General features: G+C 31.2%; 1 protein-coding gene across 7 annotated transcripts in view; it reads right to left on the bottom strand.

Moving 5' to 3' along the window:
• Positions 1–12,033, bottom strand: part of LOC148310769 (uncharacterized) — a 95,916-nt gene extending 83,883 nt beyond the window's left edge. The window contains exons 1-3 of one of the 7 annotated variants that reach the window (XM_088257742.1): positions 11,773–12,022; positions 11,366–11,638; positions 7,147–7,564 (exon numbers count right to left, since the gene is read on the bottom strand). The gene's annotated coding sequence lies outside the window, so the exon portion shown is untranslated. Of the gene's footprint in view, positions 1–740; positions 859–7,146; positions 7,565–11,365 lie in introns of those variants that run through there. The other 6 variants (XM_088257741.1, XM_088257743.1, XM_088257747.1 and 3 more) reach the window with 6 other exon arrangements.
• Between the last annotated feature and the right edge of the window lie 841 nt (positions 12,034–12,874).

Here is a 12,874-nt window from a genome sequence, read left to right as displayed (position 1 = left end):
AAATATGTTATAATAAGTAACTAATTATCACACCGCTTCTCCGCAAGGGTAGCCAGAGGTAAAAGAACACTACTCTAATCTGTCTTTGCAAACGATCTTCGCTTCTTCCACATTCATGTATCTCCTCATACATACCCTCCGATTATTTTGACTCATGACCTGACCACTTTCAAGTATTTTTTTTAATAATGTGTTTTTATTATTACACAAATATTTCCATTTCATACTATTTCTGTGATATTATTTCATTATTAGAAATAGGTATCAAATTGTGGTAGAGTGGGTTCGAACCGAGAAACTCTGACTTAAGAGTCCGCGACACTAGCCACGGGACCACAACCCGACACTTGAATTTAGACGATTTGAAATACTTGACCATCTCAAGTTTTCTTCGGTTTTCCATTGCTCCTATTTTCCACAAAATTCGACTCGTATAAGTATTTGTTTATTTATTGATTTGGTGTTTAATTTGTAGAACTCCATTTTAATTTATGTATTAATTTTTAAATCTAGCATAGATATATTTGATTTTCTAAGTTGTATTAATAATATTGAGTAATATTGTGACAGTTGTTTCGCCTAGTTATGACATTTTTGATTAATGTCGTTGACATGTCTTAAATAGACGAAACAATAGTCACAATATTAATTTTTGTGTTTTTAATAAAATACAACTTAGCAGACTGAAAAAATCTGTGTTTGATTGAAAATTTAATACATAAATAGTTTATTTGTATTACCTTTATTTCCTCACTCCGTCTTTGTCCGCCTCCGTAGTGTAATGGTCAGCACGCTCGGCTACCGTTCTGGAGGTCCTGGGTTCGATTCCCAGGGGGGGTAAAATAAATATAAGTGATTTTTTCGCTGTAATATTTATTTAATATTACCCTGGACTGGTACCTTAAGCGGAGGGCTGATCATCTTTCCTTCATGTGTAAACGATCAAGATAACACTGCGTTTATATGAAGCAGTGCCCTATGCACCATTTGGTGTAGATAAGGGTTTTTTTAATTTTTATTTTATTATTTAACTAATCATCACACCGCTTCTCCGCAAGGGTAGCCAGAGGTAAAAGAACGCTACACCAATCTGTTTTTACAAACGATCTTCGCTTCTTCCACATTCATGTATCTCCTCATACATACCCGCCGATTATTTGGACTCATGACCTGACCACTTTCAAGTATCGACCATCTCAAGTTTTTTTCTCGGTCTTCTATTGCTTCTATTTTCAATAAAATTCGCCTCGTTTATTTGTATTACCGTTATTTCCTCACTCATTCGTTTCGCATATCCAAAATACAATGGATCAACACCCACTTTTATCATAATGTTTATCTCGGCCTAGCATTACTTCTTTAATTCATTCTAGATTTAAACATCTATCATACATTCTTGCCGCACCTTTATCTAAGATATCGCATTTCGAGTGTATTAAGTCTACTTTCATAATTTTCCCATACATTAGGGTTGGTAATAGGCCTTCGCTGTGCTCTGCCAGTTCAGCTTTCGCTGTTTTTAAAGTGCTTGTCTGAATTGTATGAAAAATAGATTTATACTATCCACTGACACTTCGAGATGGAATTGCATTTTAATGTATTATTAGATTAAAACCAATATTTTTATATTTTTTTTAAATATTTTTTACCCACCAGTCTGATGATGTCGGTAACGACGAAACCCAGTCGCTGGTCAAATAAAAATAAAGTGGAAAAGCTAAAAATATTGGTTTTAATCTAATAATATATTGTATGAAAAATATTTATTATAAATCCCATAAATGTGGTCAGCCGCAAATTGACAAAATTAGACCCTTAAATTGGTGTTTTCAAAATTTGCGGTTTTGTTCAATTTACATTGTATTATGCCACACTGTTATTTATCAGAATACAAAAAAAAAATCAAATCATATTAGTTTTCACATGTTTTCAATATATTGTTTTTTTTTTTTAATTTTTTTTTAGATTCGTAGAAAAATTTATATGTAAAGGTTTATAGAACAGGTCGGTGATTCCGTATATTTGAAAGGTATGTTTTCTGGAGATGGAAAGATTGATAAAGAAATAGAAAGAAGAGAGGATGCTGAGAACAGAGTGAATTGTGCACTGAATGCAGTTGTAGCAAATAAAAGCGTTAAAATACAATACAAACACACTTAAAATGTTGCAAATAAATTAACTGGTCAAATTATAAACTCAAATTAAAAATAATAAAAAGGATGTTTTCTAGCGTTTCTCGAGTATGTAAATATAATCTAGGATTTGGACCTCACATACAAATGAAAATGTTAATGCTTCATAGAAAGCTTCTCTCATCTCTCCATAGATGTCTGTAATGAAATTTTAGTGAATTCAAACACCATGTTTCTAATTTGATCAATTTATTTAGAAGTTCTGAGTAGTGTGGTTGTCAATCGTGGGTAAAATTGGTGAATGTTACACTAAAACCAGCCCAAGATGGTCGTAAGCCCCGTAAATGTTGAGATGTCAAAAAATAATATAAGTTATGTATTCGTTTATTTTTTTAAAAACAAAGTTATTTCCTGTATTTATTCCAATTTGACTCGTGACACAATGGCATTGCGAGTTCTCGATGATCAACACTTTATGCATAAATTTAAATAATTCACTTTGAACTGCTATTTAAATAATAATTTGTATGTATTCTGCTTTTTAAATAATAATAAATACATATATTATATGAATATATATGTACAAGCAAAGTGGGATTTATGATACGCGTCATGTATGAGTTCGAAAAAAAATTATAATTAAAATGTAACTTTGTTATAAAATCACTATAAATATTTTATTATAACTTAATTATAATGTCTACCGGTTTCCAAGCTAACCGCTTATTTATCAAGACTGATTATACATAGTATTAATCAGTCTTGATAAAGAAGCGGTTACCTTCGAAACCGGCAGACATTATAATTAAGTTATAATAAAATATTTATAGTGATTTTAAAACAAGGTTACATTTTCTTTATCAAGACTGATTAATACTAGTATTAATCAGTCGTGATGTAGTGTTAATCGGTTATCTTCGAAACCGGTAGACATTATAATTGAGTTAAAATAAAATATTTATAGTGATTTTAAAACAAAGTTACATTTTAATTATAAAATGGAAAATCACAAAGTTAGTGCTTCAAATATAAATTAAATCTAAAATTTTTAGCTGTATGGTTATCAATCCTGAGTACAATGGTGAATTAAAAGTGTCCTACCGCATTCCCAGATCTGATACAGAAGCATCTAGGCATCTGACAAACCTTCTCTTGCAAAGCAATTTTTTAAATTACGTTGCCGTATTACACATCGATAACTCCTTTCAAGAACGTCATAAATCAAAAATCGACAATTTTCAGTTGTGCATGTTTTCGAAATGCCCAGAAAATGTACTATATCCCAGCAAAAGAGGCAAAATTTTAACTTAATATTTACCCGCTACAGGGCAGAAAGTATTGTTTTTGCATTTTGAAGAAAAGGTATTGTTTAACTATTTTTTTTAAATATACTTAATATTTTTCAAATAGAGAAAAAACATTCAACTTTTACCTAAAAAGATCTGTTGCACATTAAAAAGTTTAATGAGTGGCTTGATATTTATTTTTAATACATTGTATTATATTTATGAACTTTAAAAATGTTCTCCTGAAAAATCAAGTTTTTTGGTTTATGACGTTCTTGAAAGGATTGAGCGACATGTACAAAGTGATAACTTAACCAAACCATGACAGGCCATAGGCTGGTTTACTAATTACATTCTCTGCAGCAAAGACACGTTAGTATGCCTACTCGTGAGTGGATTTTCTCTTTATGTTTAAAGTTACTATAATTTCATGTAATTCATGAGTGAAAATTCTTGGCTAAAACAGTCGCACTCAAAAACAAAAAATGTAAGTATTTATGGTGCAATCACTCAATCTAAGAAGTGACACAATTTTTGCGACACGATTTGAGTCAACCAAACCCGAGACATTGGTGAAAGTATCTTACATTGTAATATTCAAATTAATTATCCTTGAGTCAACTTTGACAGTTCCTTAATCTGATAAACATATCATTATTTATATATTAACATATTAACAGTTGACGTAGATTTACAAAAAAGAATACATAGTTACAGAATAGCATTTTTTTTATATATATAATGGCGTTGCAAATATAATTTAATGCTTTTGGCAATGTCCAGTAAATAATATTGAATCACGTTAAATTTATTATTTGCCTATAAATTGATCCCTTTAAATTAAAACAAGTAAGTAAAAGATTGTATACAATTAAGTTCCTACTCGCTAGGATGAGTTGAACAGTTGGATATTTTTAATTGCAGAAAATCTGTGTTGAAAAGTCGAATGGTGAGCATATTGTCCTCTCAGGATCTTTAATAACTATGCTTCTCAGCATTGTATGTATGTTCCTACTGGAATCATCACACACACACACACACACACACACACACACACACACACACACACACACACACACACACACACGCACACCCACCCTCTTACACACTTCACACATGCACATTTTCTCATAAATACATGTTCATTTGCTAGATCTACACTAAATATTTTGTACTCATCTTTATATTTCTGTGGTTCACTATAATTGGCTTGTTTAATGTATATCTTTTAATGTTTTGTTTTACACATATTGCTGTTGTTAAGACAAATAATAAAAAAATTAAAAATAAAATTGTAAGTCTTCAAAAATGTTGGCATTTGGTTGTTTATTGGGCAAACAAAGAATATGTGGCTAAGGTCTTCTTCTTCAAAACGACATTCGCAAATGGGTGAGTAATGGCACCAATCTTTGCAAGGTGCTTTCTCGTACAACATAGTACAGCATACGTAGAAAATATAGCGAAATTCAGTAAGTATATGGTTGACCAGGAATTACGCCATTATTTCGAAACAGTCAGGTTTGTACCAGATTGCGTCAGATGTACTTTAAACCGTTGAAGAATCAAGCCAGAAACGAGGATCTTCCTGGTCTATAGAGTAATTTTATTTAAACCGGATTAGAAAATAAAATGGGTATTCGCACTAGCAAAGAAGCATGCGTAAACATATCGTAGTCGTACAGGAGAAAATGAGCAACTACCAAAACGTAAAATTTTCAGGGAGGGCCATTTAAGTCACTTTTGCTTGGCAAGATAATAAACATCAATGCAGTTAGTAATTTTTACTAAGTCAATATAGTATACTTCCAAGTTTAAAATCCTTTGGGATTTTTTCAGGGTAATATCAAGCTAGTAGAATATCAAATAGTCAATGATCACGTTTTTGTAAAAAAATGCACTTGGTCACTTTCTCCCATATGACTACGATATGCAGTTCTTTATTAATTCGACCAGGGCTACATTGATGTGAAGATTAAATGGACTGAGGATACTTACAATATAGGTACAATAGGTCCTATATAATTCTAGGTACGGAAGTCATAGTTGTAACTAAAAAAAGGTCCCAGAATTCACTAACGTCAAGTTTTTAACTTAAAAAATGATATTATAATATTATTTAAATATTCATTACAATACCATATTTTATGGTTTTGGTGAATTATGTAAATATGGATTGTTACTGCGTAAGCGTAAACATTGTTTCGTTTGATTGATTTTGAATATTAAAAAAAAATATCCGTGTAAAAAAGTGCCGGAACGCCGTTCCACCACGTTACATAAAAAAAGCCCCGATTACACAAAGAACCTACAGTTTTTTTGGCACAAAAAATTGTTCTATAGTTTCCTGCAAATATCGGAGCAAAAAATCACTTTAATTTATTTTGACCCCCTTGGAAATTGAACCAGAGACCTCCAGCATGATATCCAAGGAGGAAAATTGATAAAATAAATAAATAAATATTTTATCATTTATTATTATTCAAGAGTAGATCGATGGTAAATAACCTTACAACATTTTGAGTGTGTCCAAATACTTGTTCACAAAATCTGGATTATCTCCAATTACAGGAATTATTTTCATATTATTTTTTAACATCTCATCAAAGATGAAGAAGAATATGGAATACTTGGCATTTACGGGATTATAATCCATTATGATTGTAATCCAGGATTTGTACCTCACATACTAATAAAAGAGTTTCCGCTTAATAAAAAAAAGCTTCTTTACATCTCACCAATAGATGTCTCCAGTGAAGTTCTAGTGATTCAAGAAAAGGTTTCTAAATTGGTTCATATATATAGAACTTCCAAGAATTTGAGTAGAGTGGTAGTCAAAAATGGGTAGAATTGGTGAATGTTACACGTGTGTAAAGTGATCACTTAAACCAGCCTATGACGGTCGTCAGCCCCGTAAATGCCCAGACTTCCATATTCTTCTTCATCTTTGATGAGATGTTAAAAAACAATATGTAAATAACCTTATTTAAAAAAAATTACAAAATTTCAAATTTTGTAGAATTTTTAAATAAATTCTCAAAACTTGGCAAGATCTAGTATTTCAAATACTTGAAAATGGTCAGTTTGGGAGTCGTAATAATCGGCGAGCGTGACGAGGAGTTGAATAAATGTGGAAGAGGCGAACAATAATCGCAAAACTCGCTCTCTGCTTACCCCTACGGTGAAGCGACGTGATGATTAGTTAGTTAGTTCATATGAAAATATAATATTTTATTTATTGTTTCGGCATTAACTTTGTGGTAAGACATGTTACAATGATTAAAGAAAACACTTGTTTTTTACCACTTGAGTTTTATTATAGACTACATGTTTCAGAAAAATTAAAATTAAAATTATTACACCTTGTTTCATAAAAAGGCCAAATTATGAATTATCTTGAAAATGTAGAAATCCAAAAAAACCTAAATTCTTATAATAATTTATTAAATAATATATTGTTTCAAAATTCTTCACCTTTGCTTTCCATTTTTCCTTTGTTTTCAAACTCCGCCCCTTGACTAACCCCTTCCCCTTACTTTCCCCACTCCTTATTTATAGAACAATTTTATTTATTTTATATTTTAGTTACTATACAGACCTGAATGATGGAAGGTTAACTTCTGAAACATGTAGTCTATAATAAAACTCAAGTGGTAAAAAACAAGTGTTTTTTTTTTAATCATTGAAAATATAATAATTTACAATAGATACGAAAATACCACGTTTCTTACACTTTTTCAACAAAAAATCTGACGCTGATGCGATCACACCGCATAACTCGCGAATGTATACTTAGAGGTTATATTTTTGTTATTCAAGGTCCAAATTCTCTCAGTTTTATTACCCGGCACTCGCGCGAACACTTTCCGCACTAAATTGCACTTGTGACAGTTTTTACATATACAAAAGCATGTGACATACTCGTATCAGGGCCCGGCAACGTCGCATTTCAGCGGCTCTAATTTGCGTCTGTATTTCAGGAACTGAAATCTGGTCTACACATGCGTTGCGACGGCAGGATGAAGGCTTTATAATTCTTTCTTGAGCCCCCCGCAAGGCTGGCCCCCTAGGAGTCGGAGTGCAGATTAAACGTCTAGTTGAGTTGTGGAGGTAGAAATCGCACACTTTTCACTTCTGAACTTTAAGCACCTGAAAGAAAGAAATATACAAATTTGTATTTTATTTATTATCTCGGCATTCACATTGTGGTAAGATATGGTAAAATTACAAATAAAACGGTTGTTTTTTTATCACTTGAGTATTATATTGTTAGGGGTTGTTTCGGAAGCTACAGATGCTTTCGTCTAAGCGTTTATATTCAAACCCGTAGATGGAAGCATCTGTAGCTTCCAAAAAATGTTTTATTTATAATTCATTTAAATTTCATATATCAATGAAACAACAGACAGTTAATATTTTAAGAATTATATATATATATATATATATATATATATATATATATATATATATATATATATATATATATATATATATATATTTATATTTATATATATATATATATATATATATATATATATATATATATATATATATATATATATATATATATATATAAAGAGTTGAAAACAGGACACCATTATGCACTGCCGGTTCAATATTTTAAGAATTTTTATTTGCTGCAATTAGTACAGTGAAACCTCGGAAATCTGATTTTGAAAAAAAAACACGTGTAGAAAAGCATTTAAAAAAACACGCTAAAGACTAAAAAAAACATTTATTGTCATGTAAAATTATTAACCATAACTTTTTTTCTTCAAAATGATCGAAAAGTCGACAAAGTATACAGTACTGTACCAGTATTGCTATTCGAATACTGACATTTTAGATTAAAATGTATAAAATGATTTGTAAAAAGCGCGTACACCGTAACTACTTTAGTACATAGTACCTACTATGTATGTGTGTACTGTATTGCAAATTTCTCGGCTGATCCGAACTTTTCCAAATCCGAACAGGCCACAGTCCCAATTAGTTCGAAATTCCGGGCTTCCACTGTATAATATGGTATGACAATTATTTTTATCGTGATTTAATTGTGCTTTACGTAACTGAATTCATTATCATTATTTATTTCATACGAGAACGTTTATCCCTAAATTTATTTTAATGTACGCACTGAGGCATTTACAATATACCGGTATAATAGATCATAGATATTTTTAACTGGCATTTTCTTATCAAGGTTTTGTTAGAAGCTTGCGTGGGAACGAACCGGTAGGACGTAGATACCAAATTGTATAAAACTTCATGCGTTATTTGTCGTTGACACTTATAAAGAAGGCGAGTAATTTATTTCATTAATTGATTCGACAGTCACTTAATTTATCATTCATTTCGCTTGATAAACAATACTTTTACATTTGATATTATTTATTGATTCGGCATTTACTTTGTGGAATGACATGTTGATTATTTTTTAAAATTAAACACTGGAATATACCACTTAAAAAGAGTTTTATTTATATTATATATACGACTAGTTTCGAAACCTTTACTTTCTGGTACAAATTAATACAATTTGTCCAAGAAGATGGAAACATTTATAAGTTTTCGAAACTAGTCGTTTATATAAATAAAACTCATTAAAGTGGTATATTCCAGTGTTTAATTTAAAAAATAAAGATTTGATAGTTTACATTTAAGTTTTGTACTAATATTTTCTGGTAGAACTTTATTTCTGGTAGAATTTTAGAATTGTAGAACTTTACTTCTGGTAGAATTTTATTTCTGGTAGAACTGGCAGTACACAATGGAGTTCTGGTTCCAACCCTTATGTATGGAAGTGAAGCATGGAGTTGGCAAAAGAAGGATGAAAGCAGACTGAATGCAGTCGAAATGCGATCCCTCAGACGAATGTGTGGCAAAACGATGTTTGATAGATGTTCGAATGATGAAATAAGGAAAGAATGTAAGGCTGAGATAAGCATTATCGATAAAATTAAGAAAGGTGTGTTGAGATGGTTTGGACATGTGGAGCGTATGAGTGAAGAAAGAACGGTTAAACAAATTTATGGGGCGAATGTAGTTGGAAAAAGAAGCAGAGGACGACCGAGGAAAACTTGGCACAATCAGGTATGTCAAATACTTGAAAGCGGCCGGGTCAGGAGTCGTAATAATCGTCGGGTATGTATGAGGAGATGCATGAATGTAGAAGAGGCAAAGAATGTTTGCAAAGACAGAGTGGTGTGGCGTTCGATTCTCTCTGCCTACCCCTGCGGGGAAGCGGCGTGATGGTTAGTTAGTTAGTTAGTTAGAACTTTATTTTACGTAATAAAGCAACAAGTTTGTAGTTTTTTCACTTTTATTTCATTTAAATTTTTTATTTAATTTTTTATATTAAATCAAAAACTATATTGTTTAACACAAACTTGAGTGTGTCCAAATACTTGTTCCCAAATCTGGATTATCTCCAATTATAGGAGTTATTTTTCATCTTATTTTTTGATATCTCAGCATAGATGAGGAAGAATATGTCTGGGCTTTTACAAGGTTTACGACCGTCATAGGCTGGTTTAAGTACAGGCCTCCAAAAGTTGATTCATTGGGGGTTATTCATTTAAAATTAAAATAAATTACATTATATTTGAAGATGTTTTTACTATCTACACAGTTAACAGTTCCAGTGTTGGGATTGAGAGGAAGCAGTCGACTGTGGCAATTATTATGAGCCATAAACCTGTCTGCATTGACAGTTGAGAAGTAAACCACAGACAACTTATCACAAAAAACCACAAACAACATGGACTGTTGATGGACATCAATGGAACTTTCGTTCCACTTGTGAAATTGAGGCTTTATTTTTATTTTATTTATTTAATAGAAAACAATTCTAACTTATAACTAGATAACATCATATTTTTTATAAAAATATAGAAGTAAATAAAATTAAATATAATGTTAAAACTAGTTCAAATGACACCTCTCTATTGAAGATTATAGACATATTTAATTTTTTTTTTTTGACATCTCATCAAAGATCAAGAATAATATGGTAATCTGGGCATTTACGGGGCTGACGACCGTCATGGGCTGGTTTAAGTCATCACTTTACACAAGTGTAACATTCACCAATTCTACCCATTATCGACAACCACACTACTCAAATTCTTGGAAGTTCTATATATATATATATATGAACCAATTTTGAAACATTGTTCTTGAATCCATAGAACTCCACTAGAGATGACGCATCTACTGGTGAGATGAAAAGAAGCTTTTTATTGACCAGAACTTCTTTTATGATTTTAAATTAGTATATGAGGTCTAAATCCTGGATTATAATCACACACATGAGAAACGCCAAAAAATATCATTATCATTTTTATCAATTTAGTTTATAATTTGACTAGATAATTTATTTGCAACATTTTTCACATACAACATTTTGAGTGTGTCCAAATACTTGTTCACAAGAATTTGAATAGTGTGGTTGTCAATAATGGGTAGAATTGATGAATGTTACACGTGTGTAAAGTGATCACTTAAACCAGCCTATGACGGTCGTCAGCCCCGTAAATGCCCAGACTTCCATATTCTTCTTCATCTTTGATGAGATGTCAAAAAATAATATCTTTCACTTAAACCAGCCTTTGACAGACGTCAGCCCCATTAATGCCTAGTCTTCCGAATTCTTCTTCATCTTTGATGAGATGTCAAAAAATAATATGAAAAATACTCCTATAGTTGGAGATAATCCAGATTAGTGAACACACTATAGTAGTATATGGACACACTCAAAATGTTGTTAATGAATGAACATTTATATTTATATTTTTGTTATGCTATGAAAAATAAACACATACTTTTGAAATGAGTAAACAAACTGGAATCGACAATACTACTATTTTTACGACTGTGTCAAAGAAATGTAAATATTATGTATATTTGAACAACATATTTTCAATACGCAACCGTTAGACGAAAAGTTACCTTAAAAAACTAGTCGAATCTTCACACAATCTACTGCCTAACTGTTAGTTTCCCGTCAAACTCACGCACAAACAAAGCACTATACCATATACGCTGAACGTCTGTCGAAACGCCGGTTAAATTCTAACGAGGCGTTAAGAACTGGAAGATTGTTCGCGAATTGCGCGGGTTTTCGTTGACCAAGAGTTTCCCTTCAAACTTAAGCAAAACAAACGCACATTACACACTAAACATTTGTCAAAACGCCGGTTAAATTTAACGAAGCGTTAAAAGCTGGCAAATTGTTCGCGAATCGCGCGGGTTTTCAGTTCATCTAGAGTTTCCCAACAAACTTACTAAAAAATAAACGCACCTCACACATAGGAATTTTGTCGAAACGTTGGTCAACTTCAACGAGGCGTTAAAGCTGGCGAATTATTCGCGAATAGCACAGGTATTCAGTTGAACTAGAGTTTCCCACCAAACTTACACAAAAAGAAACGCACTCCACACTGAACTTTTGTTAAAACGTCGGTTAACTCTAACGGAGCGTTAGGACCTGGTGAATTGTTCGCGAATCGCGCGGGTTTTTAGTTAACGTCGACCTAGAGCCGCAGGAGTCACGCAAAAACACTCGCCAAATACACGAGCACACGGCGACTGTGACCGAGTCCGACTGAAAAGTGAGTAAGTATTCTGGTATTTTTTTATTCGGGACCAGTCCTATTGCAGCGTGCGGTGTGCAGCGAAATTAAAACGCGATGTTTTGGTTAGGGATCGAAGTGCATCTGGATACTGGGCGGGGACAATCCTCAACAGGGAGTCTAAAAAGAAGGAATGCCACTTTTCAAAGAATAACTAACTATTTTTTTATGTTTTTCGCAGATACTTTGTGGCACATTTTATGAACTTTATAAAATTAAACAACTTTGTTTTAGCCATTTCTTTTTATTATAAGTACACTTTAACCTACCGGTTGCGACAAGAACCTTGTCATCATCAGGGTTTATTAAATTCTAAAACATTAAATACTCATAATAATTAATTACATTCCCTTACCAAAAACTTTAAGGTTTTTGGTAAGGGAATGTAATTGAAAGTTCATACAAAATTACGGTTTGCGTTACAACAAAAAAGCTAAGATAATTTATATGAATATGTACTTCATGTTTTTAAATAACAACCATACTATTTAATTCATTTATTGCCATTATTAAAAATATGCCACAATTTATACATCCGTGTTATATATAACCGTATATATATATATATATATATATATATATATATATATATATATATATATATATATATATATATATATATATATATATATGTATAAATATATATATATATATATATATATATATATATATATATATATATATATATAAATATAAATATATATATATATATATATATATATATATATATATATATATATATATATATATATATATATATATATATATATATATATATATATATATATATATATATATATATATATATATATATATATATATATAT

This window comes from Brachycentrus maculatus, unplaced genomic scaffold, assembly GCF_059751285.1.
Source record: "Brachycentrus maculatus isolate JH-2025_06_01 unplaced genomic scaffold, ASM5975128v1 h1tg000087l, whole genome shotgun sequence".
Lineage (NCBI taxonomy): Eukaryota > Metazoa > Arthropoda > Insecta > Trichoptera > Brachycentridae > Brachycentrus > Brachycentrus maculatus.
This window is presented reverse-complemented; position numbering and strand designations above follow the sequence as displayed.